Source organism: Ursus americanus, chromosome 30, assembly GCF_024610735.1.
Source record: "Ursus americanus isolate L20-20 chromosome 30, mUrsAme1.1.p, whole genome shotgun sequence".
Classification (NCBI taxonomy): Eukaryota; Metazoa; Chordata; class Mammalia; order Carnivora; family Ursidae; genus Ursus; species Ursus americanus.
Genome location: NC_142156.1, coordinates 30911173 through 30925389, shown reverse-complemented (window position 1 = coordinate 30925389; position 14217 = coordinate 30911173).

Here is a 14217-nt window from a genome sequence, read left to right as displayed (position 1 = left end):
GTGATGTACGGTGGGCTGAAGTTATCCCGAACTTATCCTCATTTTTTTTCCTCTTTTGGGAGAATGAACCATTTGCATCTCATACCCTCCTCCCACCCTTGATCTGATCCCCAGTATCAGAAACCATATTCACGATTTGTTCAAACGTGTTCCTTCATTCAGTGATAGTGGTTCAAGACTCTGATACCCCAGTTTCCTTTTTTTTTTTTCTCTTCCGGCTGCTAATTGAAACTTTTCATTCTGGATTCATTCGTGATCTTTTTGTTTTGTCAATTTTACTGTTTTTAAGTTTTAATTCCGGTGCATAACATACAGTGTCATATTAGTCTCAGCTTTTGATACGCCACTTTCACTGGTACATGGAACAGCTAGACGGAAGATCAACAAGAAAATAGAGATTTGAAGAACGCTGTAAGTCAACAAAAGCCGACAGACACCTCTAGAACGGTCCATCCACCCCACAGTAGCAGTGTACAGAGTCTTCTTAAGTGTACATGGAATATTCCCATGGATAGACCCTATGGTAGGTGATAAAACCAGGCTTACTAAATGTAAAGGAATTGAGATAATACAATTATATTCTCTAACCACAAAGTGCTGAAACGAGAAAGCAATCACAGGAGCAAATTCGAGGAATTCACAAATATGTAGAAATTGAACATGTTCTTAAATAGTCAATGGGGCAAAAGAAGAAATCACAGAAGAAACTAGAAAATATTTAAGATGAGTGGAAATGAAAACACACGTACCGAAACTTGTGGGCAATGATGTCTTGGCTATTGCACCAAAGGCACAGATAACAAAAGAAAAAATAGACAAATTGGACTACATCAAACTTAAAACTCATATAAGTCAAAGGACACACTTGAGAGCGCAAAGGCAATACACAGAATAGAAGAAAATATTCATAAATCAAACATGTGATACAAGATTGATATCCAGAGTGTAGAAAGAACTCCTACAATTCAAAACCAAAACTTCCAACCCAGGGGCTTCGGGGTGGCACAGTCAGCTGAGCGTCCAACTCTTGATTTCACTCAGGTCATGATCTCAGGGTCCTGGGATCGAGCCCCATGTTGGGCTCTGTGCTCAGCAGGGAGTCTGCTTGAGATTCTCTCTCCCTCTGCCCCTCCTTCCACTCACTCTCTCTCACTCTCTAAAATAAACAAATAAAATCTTAACAAAACAAAACAAACCCAGTTAAAAAAATGAGTGAAGGACATTTCCCCCAAGGATATACCAATGACCAACGAGTACATGAAAAAGTGTTCAGAATCACTCACCATTAGGGAAATGAAAACCGAAACCATAATGACAAGCCACTTCACATCCACTGTGATGCGTGTTATTAAAATGTTCTCAAGGTCCGTCTTTCCTTTTTACGGCTGAATGCTGTTCCATTGTATGGATAGACTGCATTTTGTTTATTCATATGTCAATGGACACTTAGGTTAACCTGTTTCTACCTTTTATTTTATTTTTTTAAAGGTTTTATTTATTTATTCGACAGAGATAGAGACAGCCAGCGAGAGAGGGAACACAAGCAGGGGGAGTGGGAGAGGAAGAAGCAGGCTCATAGCGGAGGAGCCTGATGTGGGGCTCGATCCCATAACGCCGGGACCACGCCCTGAGCCGAAGGCAGATGCTTAACCGCTGTGCCACCCAGGCGCCCCTGTTTCTACCTTTTAACTATTGTAAATAATGCTGCTATGAATATAGGTGTACAAATATGGCTTTGAGATCTTATCTTCAGTTCTTTGGTTATATACCCAGAAGTGGAATTACTTGATTATATGGTAATTCTGGTTTGCGTTTTTTGAGGCTCCTCCGTACGGGATCCATAGCCGCTGTGCCATTTTGCTTTCCCGCCAAGGGCACAAGCCTTCTGATTCCTCCACATCCTCACTCACATTTGTAATTTTCTGTTCTTTTAATAACAGGCATCACAGTGAATGTGAGGGACTTGAGCAGCCATTTCCCCACATCCATGTCCCCAAGGTGGTTGGGTGTCGTCTGCTCCATCGAGGGCTTGAATAGAGCAAAAAGGCAGAGGAAGGTTAGGACTGCTCTCCCTTGGTCTATCTCTTGAGCTGGGACATTGAGCTCCTGGCCCCCAAGCCTTCGGATTTGGACTAAAACCCACACCATTGGTCCCCCAGCTCTTGGGGCTTCGAACCACACTGCCAGCCTGTGGGGCGTCCAGCTTGCAAGAGCAGATGTTAGGACTTCTCAGTTCCATGATCACATGAGCCACGGCCTTACAGTAAGTCTCTAGATATTGCTATATCTGTCTGTCTGTCCTCTCTCCATCCATCTATATATCCTATTGGTTTTGATTTTCTGGAGAACCCTGACTAATATAAAGGTCAAGGTCAAGAAGAACACAGGGGTCAGGGATGGGGTAACATTTTGTCTGAATGCAATTTTCCATTAATAATTGGAAGTATAGAAGAAAATCTATAATTTCACTATTTAAATTTTCCACCTGCGCATATGAAAATCCCCCATAAACAAAGTTTACGGCTGAGTTAAGGCACACGGGGAATATAATTTAATCAAGAGAGGAGGGAGGGGGATCTAGGGGTCTTTCCAAGAGACAGGAAGAAAGGAGGGCTGTGGCCATCAGCTGAGCAAGTGCGAGGCTGAAGATGACGGGGAAGATATGAAGGGGAGAGACGCAGGGGAACGGCCCAGACGTCCCCAGGAGGCTGCGCTGTTATTGCTCACTGAGTGGCCAGCCGAAGGTCAGCCAGTGGGGAGGTGAGCTGCTTGTTTCGGGTGAGAGATGTGGTTTGAAGTGATGATCAGTTATTCATTCAAAATACCCCAGTGCTTAAAATGCCAGGCATCGGCTCCAGAAGCTTAAGATGAGCAAACCAAAAAAAGGCACCGGGCCTCTTCTGTCTGCTGTCCCGTCCCTCCCCACTGCACCCTCCACTCTCCTTAAGGAGCCTTTTTAAAAATTTTTTTATATTTTTATTTTATTTTTAAATTATTTTAATAAATATTTTTTATTTTTTATTTATATTTATAATAAAATAATTATTTTAATAAATAAATTTTTTTATTATGTTAGTCACCATACAGTACATCCCCCAGTTTTTGATGTAGTGTTCCATGATTCATTGTTTGCATATAACACCCAGCGCTCCATGCAGTATGTGCCCTCCTGAATACCCACCACTGGGCTAGCCCAATCCCTCACCCCCTCTCCTCTGAAGCCCTCAGTTTGTTTCCCAGAGTCCATAGTCTCTCGTGGTTCTGAGCCCCCGCCTTGGCTTGCTCAACTCTTAGGGGTCTGGGCCCCTTTTCGTCGTCGCCTGGGGTGGCTCTGTGGCAGCTCTTTCAGGCAGAGGATGAGGCTGACTGGGGCCGGAGGAGGGCTCTATGGGATCCATAGCTGACCAGCCCTGTCCCTCTCTCCCTGCCCTGCCAGCACCCCTGGGAAGATGAGACCCCAGCTCATTGGCTACTCAGCGGCCTTTGACAGGGGTTGACCGTGGCAAAACCTCAGTCTGACTTGCAAATAGCCCAAAACACAATACCCAAGGGAAAGCCTTTGAAAAAGACATCTGTGTTACATGTGGGAAGTAAGATTCCTCCAAGATACAGAGGCTGAGCAAAGCTCTTAAAAATATTTATATCAGAAACCACTAGAACCCACGCAAGCCTGCCACATGCATGTGGGCGGGGGGGCGGGGAGGTGTCTCAGGTTGTGCAGACCACTCTGACGCCTGCATCTTCCTGCACCCCGGAGGTCCTCTCCTAGGACTGGCCACGTATGGTTCATACAGGTAGTGCTTCGACTGAGGCACAACCTCAATTTTATTTTATTTTTTTTAAAGATTTTATTTATTATTTTTTTGAGAGAGATAGAGTATGAGCAGGGTGGGGCAGGGGCCGAGGGAGAGGGAGAAGCAGGCTTCCCACTGAGCAGTTGTGGGGCTCGATCCCAGCACCCCAGGATCATGACCTGAGCTGAAGGTAGACACTTAACTGACTGAGCCACCCGGGTGCCCCACAGTCTCAATTTTCAAAAGAAATCGAATTTGAGCATTAAAAACAAAACCAATCAAATAAAATTCCCTTGTGGTAACCTTTCCATTCACTCAGGGAAAAGGCCCAAATCCTCACAGTGGCTTCCGGGCATTCAGTCTGTCCCTCAGAAACCTCGTTCCTCCTATTCTCAGTACTGCTGGTCTGGATGTTGAGAGAACATTCCCAGAACATCCCAAGTGCCCTTCCACCTAAGGTCACCTGTTCTGGATGCTCCCACCCCCTGGTCGGCCGTCCTCTTGTATGCCTGGCTCACGCCCTCCCCACAGCAGCTACTGCTAAGATGTGCCCCCCCAGAAAGGCCTGTCCTTCCCTCTGTCTCAACCCTGCTTTGTCACGACCTCACAGATGATGTATTTGCTTAGTTGTGCATTTTTTGTCTCCTTCCACCAAAAGGTGAGCTCCCCGAGGGAAAAAGTATTGCCTGCTGACAACTGTTGTCTACCAGTGCTGGGTGTGCCTGTCAGCCCACACTCGCTCAATGTTTGTTGAATGAAAGAATAAAGTTCTTGTCCGATAGGAAAAAGTAAGGGGACGGGTGGGGAGTGGGCAAGATGGAAGAAGGTGGTCAAAAGGTACAAACTTCCGGGCGCCTGGGTGGCTCGGTTGGTTAAGTGTCTGCCTTTGGCTCAGGTCGTGATTCCCAGGGTCCTGGGATCCAGCCCCGTACTGGGCTCCCTGCTGAGCGGGGAGCCTGCTTCTCCCTTTCCCTCTGCCGCTCCCCCTGCTTGTGCTCTCTCTCTCTCTAATAAATAAATAAAATCCTTTTTTTTTTAAAAAGGTACAAACTTCCAGTTGTAAGAAAAGTAAGTCCTAGGGATATAACGTACAGCATGGGGACTACAGTTAACAATCCTATAGAGTATATATTTGAAAGTTAAGAGAGTTGATCTTAAAGGTTCTCATCACAAGAAAAAAACTATAACTATGTCTGGTAATGGTAGTTAACCAAGCTTACAGCGGTAATCATTTTGCAATAGATACATATAATCATCTTGCTCACCTAAAATGAATATAGTGTCATATGTCAGTTATGTCTTAATTAAAAATACATTTTGATGTATGAAGTGTGTCCAAAAAGAAGTGGGGTGATATTTCAAATATTAAATGAAATTCAAGATTCTGTTTACTTTTGGGTATTTATATTTTTCTGGATGTACAACTTTTTGGATTATAGATACATAGTTGACTTTCCCTTTGCTGTGGTAATGTTTTGCCATTTAATTACACTGTAAAAAGCTAATACATTTTACTCCTCTTAATAGCAAAAATGACTTGAAAGTGTTTTATTTATCTTAGCCAATGAGAGAAGCACATTAGATTGAACATCATAATATAATTGCTTGTTCTCTGGACAAATAAGAGCAGAAAAAATTCATCAGGCCCTTAAAGAGTGAAATTTGAAGCACAATATAAACGAGTACTTAAGTCTTTTGTTATTAAGCCTAACCAGAACTTGCCACATTAAAATAAAATACGACTACCCATCTCCTCTGTAAGCAAAGATATATTTCAGATATACTGAACAGCTAAAGGCAAAGCAAAAGAAACAGGAAAAAAGCGCATTAATTTTTTTTTTTATTAAGTAAACTCTACAAGCAATGTGTGGCTTGAACTCAGGACCCCAAGATCAAGAGCCCATGCTCCACCAACGGAGCCAGCCCGGAGCCCCAAGTTAATTCATTATTAAACCTAGAATTTAGAAGGGTTTTGTGACAAGATGTAGGAGCCAAGAAAGAAAAGATGGAAACATTCAGCTGTCCAGAACGAACACCCCATCTGTTGGTTCTTTGGCCACTCCATCTCTCCGCGTAGTGTTGGCCGCTCCAGAGCTTGGATTCGGTCTTGAATCTAAGAACCTCTCGGGGAAAGACTGAAATTTGACCTGTGGCCAGCAGGAGGCGTTGTGGCTTTGTCCCGGGGTGTCCGCATGAGGGCTACGCACAGCAGTCTCCCAGTCTGGGATTGGACTTCATGCTCACTGATGGGGACTCAGTGGCAGAGTCCACAGCACCTAGATTTGGGTACTGTCCCAGCAGCTGCTTCCTGCCCGTCCCTGTCATGGGGAAAACCCCATGTCAAAACCCAACCATTCCAGTGTCCCAGATCAGAACTGATTTTGAAGGGTGCTCCTCTTCCTCCCCCTTCCCCTCCTCCAGCCTATAGCTGTGGCCACCACCTAAGTGCAGACAACCAGCCAATCCTTATGGAGGGTGTTTACCCTCTTTACAATGTTATTTTCCCATTGCTGTTGACTTCCCTCCATGCTCCACAATCTTACAAACGATAAACCAAAATAAATGCATTGTCAGATTTCTCTAGCGCAGCTTTCTCCTCCTCAATTACTTGGGGGTGGCGTTGTCCTGTTTGGGCTGAGCTCAGCTAAACCACGTTAGCATAATTCTCTTCTCTGCATGGCTTGGCTAGGGTGAGGTGAAGGAGAACACTTGTGAAAGATCTGGAAGTTGAATGCAAAGCTGCCATCACTGTTTCTGTGCCAGCTTCTTCCACGGGTTGCCGCCAGCACGGAGGTTAATGTGGGAGAGGAGATGGGTATCCAGTTGCCCGTGTTCTGGCCCACACCGGGCTTTCCTTCCCAACCGTGGATCTGGATGACCTAGAGCGAGCACAGGCTCGACACTAGAGGAGAGGCAGTAGCCTGCGAAGATTGCTCCACCGCTCACGCCACGGCATAACATCCACCCTCATGGTAATCCCTCGTTCTGCATTTCTCACAGTGATTCTGCTTCTCTTGTCAACCCTGACTGACACTCACCTAGACCAGGACACTCGGTCTATGCATCAGGACTCTCCATCTGCCTCCAACATCTTTCAAATTAACAGAGCCCTCTTCGTCTCCACTGCTAGTACCTTCATTCAGCTTCTGGAGATTGTAGTGGATGCTGTCAGGGACCTGCCTGTATTCCCTCAATACTTGTGTTTCTGTTTGACTTCCAGTTGCTATCACATGGGCCTCTCTGGCCACCAGCGCCGTCTGTGCCTCTGTGCAGGGGAGACGGGGGTGCAAGAAATTAGCTCCTCCCAGGAGCTCTCAACCAATGACTGATGAGAGTTGGTACATAGACGTCTCAATTCTCCTACCCTTCCATGGCGGTAGTCTGAGTTGTGTGTTCTAGCATGTTTCCAGGGGTCCCCAGTGGGATTAAATTCCAGTTGCCCAAGAGTGCCAGTCTTCCCTTCCTTATCCATGTTTCATAGGATTGCCTCCTAAATAATCTACTTGCATTTGATTCAGGATCTGATTCTTGTGAAACCCTAAGTAGCTGCTTGTGCGATAGGTATTCATAAGAAGCAGATCTTCAGAGTGAGAGTCTGGAATTGGATAGCTCACCAGCCAAATGGACCTTATGTCTCTAGCATGTTGGGTTCCCCAAGTAATATGACATTTACCTAATAAGACCCCCTCATGTGTGGTGGATCTGCAGGTTCAGACGGAAGGCGGTTGCCCTGACTAAAGGAACATCTCCAACAATTGAGCAATATGGCAGAAATGGTCACTATGAAACCATGGAGTGGGTTGGTTGTTGCTAAATGCCAACAGAGCACTAGAAGAAAATGATGGGGTCAGGACAGCCAACTGATGTGGGAGCTAGATGGCTTCTATGGCAGTGCTTAGAGACCTTTGTAACCTGTGGCCAGAGGGAAGGCCAAGATCTGTGGGTGGAGTGTAATGGAGAAACAGGTGATAGATTTCACAGCCCCAGTGCCTCTGACACCAAAGTCAGGCTGTGATAGGGAAGGCATGGGACCTGGGACTTGGCACGGGCACATCTAGCTGCATACACTTAGAATCTATAACTCTGATTCTCTAAAACCTCTGGGCCAAGGGGCTTCCTCCTTCCTACAGGTCTGGAGCTTCATGTGGAGACATTGCAGAGACTTCACTCAAAGGCTGGTTCAGGATTATGCTTGCTTTACTCAAGAAATATCCCATATCCCATCATTTCTTTTAGACTAATAAGCAACATCAAGTCTCAAAATGGCCTGACATGAGAGGGAGGATGACCAAAAAGGACCTAGGCGGTCATGCTTTGATGTGTCTTGAGGTTTTTGGATCAAGAGGAGGGTAAAAGCCTGGATGGGGAGAGTTTATTGATCTTGGCACAGTCCCCCATGATTAAGACACCAAGAGTTCGTCCTAATGGGATGGTACTTGAAACTTGGATAAATGGGACCCTAGTGTCAAAAAGACAGGGATGCTGGAACTTTCTTGACCTGGAGGAACAGGGTCAAAATGATCAGAGAGAGGTGTTCATGCTACAGTGGATTTATTATAAGGTACCAGAGAAACACCAGTGGACTGTTTTCCAGAGGGTTCAGATGACACTTCCTTCATGAAATGAAGCCAATGGCAGGCACAGCCACCCTGGAGATGCTTAATGGTGGCTGTCCTCCACAGCCTAGGGCTCATGGTGGGGATACTGCCATGGAACCAGACTAATCTATTTCAGTGCATATGGCAGGAGTCCCAGTGGCAGCACCAAAGCACAGAGACCAGGTGGAAGTACTTACCATGAAGGAAGTTTGGTGGCCTCATGCAAGTGCCCCTCCCGCATTTCCTTCCAGAGCACCCGGGGTTGGGGGGGAGGGCTGAGAGAAGACAATTGAACGATAGCCCTCAGCTGCTTCATCCAGGCTGTTCCCATCACTTTACTGGCCGGGTTACAAGTGATGGACTACTCCTCCCCAGATGGACACCCCAATGGGCAATGTTGCTTGGAGACTCCCCCTCAGTGTGGACAAGATTCTCCTAGAACTGCAGCCTGAGACTCTTCCTCACCATTCCTTCTTTCCCTTTCTCCTTTTCCAGGTCTCAGACCACTAGTATGGTCTGAGGGCTATCCCCACCAATTCCTGCTCCTTTACTTTTACAGCTATTTGCGCTAAAAACTCTCATGGATATCTAATCCCAGCTTGGTATCTCTAACCCTCAGAAGATTCTAACTGACACAAGCAGAAAAGTTGAGAGGGCAACAAGAGAGTCTGGATCACAAGGACATGTGGAAATGATTAATAGACCTTGGTATACTGAGGTATCGGATGTAGGGGCAGTCACATATGGCTTGACAGATGGGTGAGCCGTACCAGTGATTCAGCCACACCAATGAAGAGTCATGAACCCTTCCCAGTTTCCAGTTATAAGCTGTTCCCAGATCCAGAACAAATCAATAAGAAAGCCAGGTGTACTTGAGGGAGGACCTTACTATTTCAGAAATCCTTCCCCAAGGGGATCCTCCCATTATTTACCCAATAACTGCCAGGAAGTGGGAATATCTAGACACTTTTGAGGGCTGTTGACACAGCTTCTGAGGTGATACAGAAGATAGGGCAACAAAAATGCCATCCTGTTCATTGCAGGTAACTGCAATACAGAGGACTGGTGATTAATGGATTCCTCCCCCATGTCAGTTTCACACTGTGTCCAGTGGATCTGCAAAACTGGCTGCTGATCATTTCCTGTTTCTGGACATATAATTGATATGGACATACTTAGCTGGTAGAATCCTCATGTTCATTCATGACCTGTGGAGTAGGAGCCATTATGATGGAAAAGGCCAAATGCAAGCTCCTGAAATCATACCCCACCCTCCAAAGCCAATATAGATCATTAAAAAACAATATGGGGGCACCTGGGTGGCTCAGTCAGTTGGCCACCCAACTCTTGGTTTTGGCTTGGGGTTGTGATCTTGGGGTAGTGGGGTTGAGCCCTGTGTGGGGCTCTGGGCTTGGTGTGGAGACTGCTTGAGATTCTCCATCTCTCCTTCTCCATCTGCCCCTCCCCCTGCTCTCTCTCTCTCTCTCTCTCTCTCTAAAATAAACAAATAAAAATAAAATCTTTCTTAAAACAAACAACAGCAACAAAAACCAATATTGCACTCTAGGTGGAATGGCAGAGTATATTCCCACTCCCAAAACTTGAAGTAGATGCAGTGATCCCCATCTTTTAAATCACTCATCTGGTCCCTGAAAATTCTGCTTAGATCAGGGCTGAGAATGGTGGTAAACTTAATCAAGTGGCAACCCTAATTGTTCCAGATGTGTTATCATTACTAGGACAGATCAACTTAGCACTTACTGTGTGAATTTTTTTTTTTTTACATCTGGTGTACTGAGATGTAATTTCGTGTACAGTTCAGAGTTTGAATAAACTCATTCAGTCTTGTAGCCACCACTGCAATCAAAATATAGAACAGTTCCATCACCCCTAAAAACCCATCATGCTCTTTTGTCATCACGCCATCCCTCCACCTGCAACCCCTAGCAACCAACTGGTCTCTTTTTTTAATCCCTATGGTTTTGCATTTTTAGAGTGTCATGTAAATGGAATCATACAATATGCAGCCTTTTTTAAACTGGTGTCTTTCTCATAGTCTACTGCACTTGAAACAATCCATGTCCTTCATATATCAGCGGTCATTCATTTCTTTGTGTGGCTGAATTATTATTCCATTGTAGAAATGTTCCAGTTTGTTTATCCATTCACCAAGCAAAGGACAATTCTGTTAGCAGTTTTGGGGGATTATGAATAAAGCCACCGTAAACATTTGTGTGAACATATGTCTTCTTTTCCCTTGGGTAAATACCTAAGAGCGAGATTGTTGAGTTATAAGTAAGTGTACCTTTAACTTTACATGAAATGGCCTTTTCAAAAATAGCTGTGCCTTTGGTAATGAATGAATGTTCTAGTTGCTCCACACCCTTTTTTTTTTAAGATTTTATTTTATTTATTCGACAGAGATAGAGACAGCCAGCGAGAGAGGGAACACAAGCAGGGGGAGTGGGAGAGGAAGAAGCAGGCCCATAATGGAGGAGCCTGATGTGGGGCTCGATCCCATAACGCTGGGATCACGCCCTGAGCCGAAGGCAGACGCTTAACCGCTGTGCCACCCAGGCGCCCCTGCTCCACACCCTTTTAAGCATTTAGCATTGTTAGAATTTTGGTTTTAGCTATTCTAATAGATGTGTAGTGTTATCTTGCTGTGGATTTAATTTGTCAGTTTTGGTTTGGTTTTGTTTTGAGTAGGATCCACACCCTGCGTGGAGTCCAGTGTGGGGCTTGAACTCTCAACCCTGTGATCAAGACCTGAGCCGAGATCAAGGGTCAGATGCTTAACTGACTGAGCCACCCAGGCGCCCCTAATTTGTGGCTCTAATTCCCTAATGATTGACAATGTTGAGCATCTCTTCAGGTAGTTACTTGCCTTCTGTATATCTTCTTTGGTGAAGTATCTGTTCAAAACTTTTCCCTTATTAAAATTGAATGGATTGTTTTCTCATTTTTGAGTTTTGAGAGTTCTTTATGTTCTAGATACAAGCCCTTTATCAGATATATATTTTGCAAATATTTTCTCCCAGTCTGTGGCTTATACGTGAATTTTCTTTTTTCTTTTTTTTTTCTTTCTTAAGATTTTATTTATTTATTTGACAGAGAGACAGCCAGCGAGAGAGGGAACACAAGCAGCGGGAGTGGGAGAGGAAGAAGCAGGCTCCCAGCGGAACGTGGAGCCTGATGTGGGGCGCAATGCCAGGAGCCCGGGATCACACCCTGACCCAAAGGCAGACACTTAACGACTGAGCCACCCAGGCGCCCCTGTACTTGAATTTTCTTACCAGTGTCTTTTGAAGAGCAGACATTTTTTTCATTTGTATGAAGTTATCAACCTGTTATTTTACGGACAGACAGTACTTTTGCTGTTACATCTAAGAAATCTTTGCCTAACTCGAGGTCACAAAGATTTTCTCCTAGAAGTTTCATAGTTTTAGGATTTCTATTTAAGGCTATGGGATATTTTGAAATATTTTTGGGATATAATGCTACCCAAATGTTTGTCAATGAGAGAATGGTTATACGAATGTGGTAATCCATTCCATGGAATATTACGCAGCCATAAAAGAGAATGAACTATTGATACATAATTGTATCATAGCAACAAATTGGATAAACTTCAAGGGAATTATGTTGAATGGAAAAAGCCAGTCTCAAAAGATTACCTACTATATGATTCTATTTCTATGACATTCTCAAAAGGACAAAATTAAAGAGATGGAGAACAGATTAATGCTTGCAGGGGTTGGGGATGGGAGGGATGAGGAGATGGATGTGGCTATAAGGGGGTAGCATGAAGGAGCTTTGTGGTGATGTTAGAGCTAAATATCTTGATTGGTGGTGATATACACGTGATAGCATTGGCACACAAACACAGCACACACATACACAAATGAGTGCAGGTAGAACTGGAGAAAATGGAGTAAGCTCTGGATTATACCAATGTCAATTTCCTGGTATTGATACTGTACTACAATTATGAAAGATACTAACATTGGAGGAAATTGGGGAAAATGGAACATCCTTGTACATTCCTTTGCAACTTCATGTAAATCTATAATTATTTCAAAATTAAAAGTTTGGAAAAATTCAGTTACAGTTGTTTTGACACGTTCTCCTAAAAAGCCACAATATCATGATCCCATCTAAGTAAATTATTATAATCCCATAAAAGCTAGTATCTGTTTCACAGTCAAATTTCCACAATGGTCCACAAGATGACTTTTATTTATAGTTACTATTTTTGTTTGGTTTGGTCTTCAGAGAAGATCTAATCTCAGTTCCTATATTCTAGACTCTTTTCATCTGTAAGTGTCTACACCTTTTCTTTCTTGATAGTCACTTTTCAAAGCATCCAAGCTAATTTCCTTTTCCAACGTTCCACAGTCTGGGTTTGTCTGGCTATTTTCCCGAGGCCCCTGTATTTCCTGAGAACTGGGAGTAAAGGCTGGAAGCTTGAGTTTTTTCAGGTGCAATATTTCCAGCTCCCTGGGCATAGAGTGCTTCCTGTTATGCCCTCCAGAAGGGACCCACGTTGGTTCGTCCCATTAAGAGAGCAGCCAGGGTTGAGTGCCACATGGAGGGGGGGTGACAGCCAAATTTCTCCAGTGGAAATGTCTGTATTCCCTTTGTGACTAGAGTATGTGGGGTGACACTTACACACCCTCTGTGTCCCACTAATCAAGCACCCAATGGTTTTGGCACCCATTTATGGTCCTTGCCTTAATCATTACTATGATCACACTAAGGGTTGCAGAAGAATGATTTTCTCATCGCAGGGGTCTCTCTCCATGTGTGAGAACAATTTCTCCACTCAGTGTGCTCTAAATCATCGTCCCCTTGAGAAGTAGTTGAAATGAAAATTTGCCCACTTTTTTTAAATACCGAAAACAAAATTAAATGTACTGTTTTTGACACAGCCATATGTTCCTGGTTACAGACCAATCTGAATGGGCTTGTATGGGTCAAAGCAGAAAAACTTCTATTAACTGCAATGGATTTAAACACCTCAAATATGCTTATACCCATGGGCTTATCATGACAAATCAAAGTTGGGCGAAGCTGGCTCACTGACTTGTCATTTTGATAGTTGGTAAATAAGAGGAAAAAAGATAAAACATTTATCTTGCCTTTACCTTACACATAGTTCCTCGGGACTGAATCACTGACGAGGGCAAGTTTTCTTACCCAAGTGAAGGAGGAATGCAGGAATGAGGACATCCCCAGCTTGCATCCAGTAATGAACGAGTGGATTGGGGCATTGTGCTTACATCACAAAAACACAACTTAGAATGAAATGCGAGGGCCCCCCATGTTCTAATGGGTGTCTTCATGTTAATTCCACCCCCGTTGTTATGTGGGGCCACCTCCCCCAGCTCATCTTGCCAAACCATGTCAGAGCCACGCTGGCCTTCTGTATGTTCCAAGAGCCCCTTGCATTTTCATTGTCTGATTGGCGTGCTCCATCCCCCAAGACCCCTGGTCTTCCTCAGATTTCAAGGGTCTCAGCATGTAACTCAGGTCAAAATATTGGGTCCTCCGTCTTCAGCATCACTGGTGCCATATCCAAGCCCCTTGGGTTCTGTGTTTCTGTGTCAAATTTGGGATCTGTGTCAAGCATACCTGTGCACAAACCATAGTTCTTAGCACCCCAGGCTCTTGCCTTGTGTCCCAGCTGGGAGCGCTGTTGATGCTTAGGGTGGGTGGGGGGTCAGGGAGCTCTTCGGAGTACCAGTCACCAGATTCCAACAATCTGGGAACCACACTCTCTCTGACATCTCTCTCCTCCTTTACTGATTCAGAAAGTTCCCCAA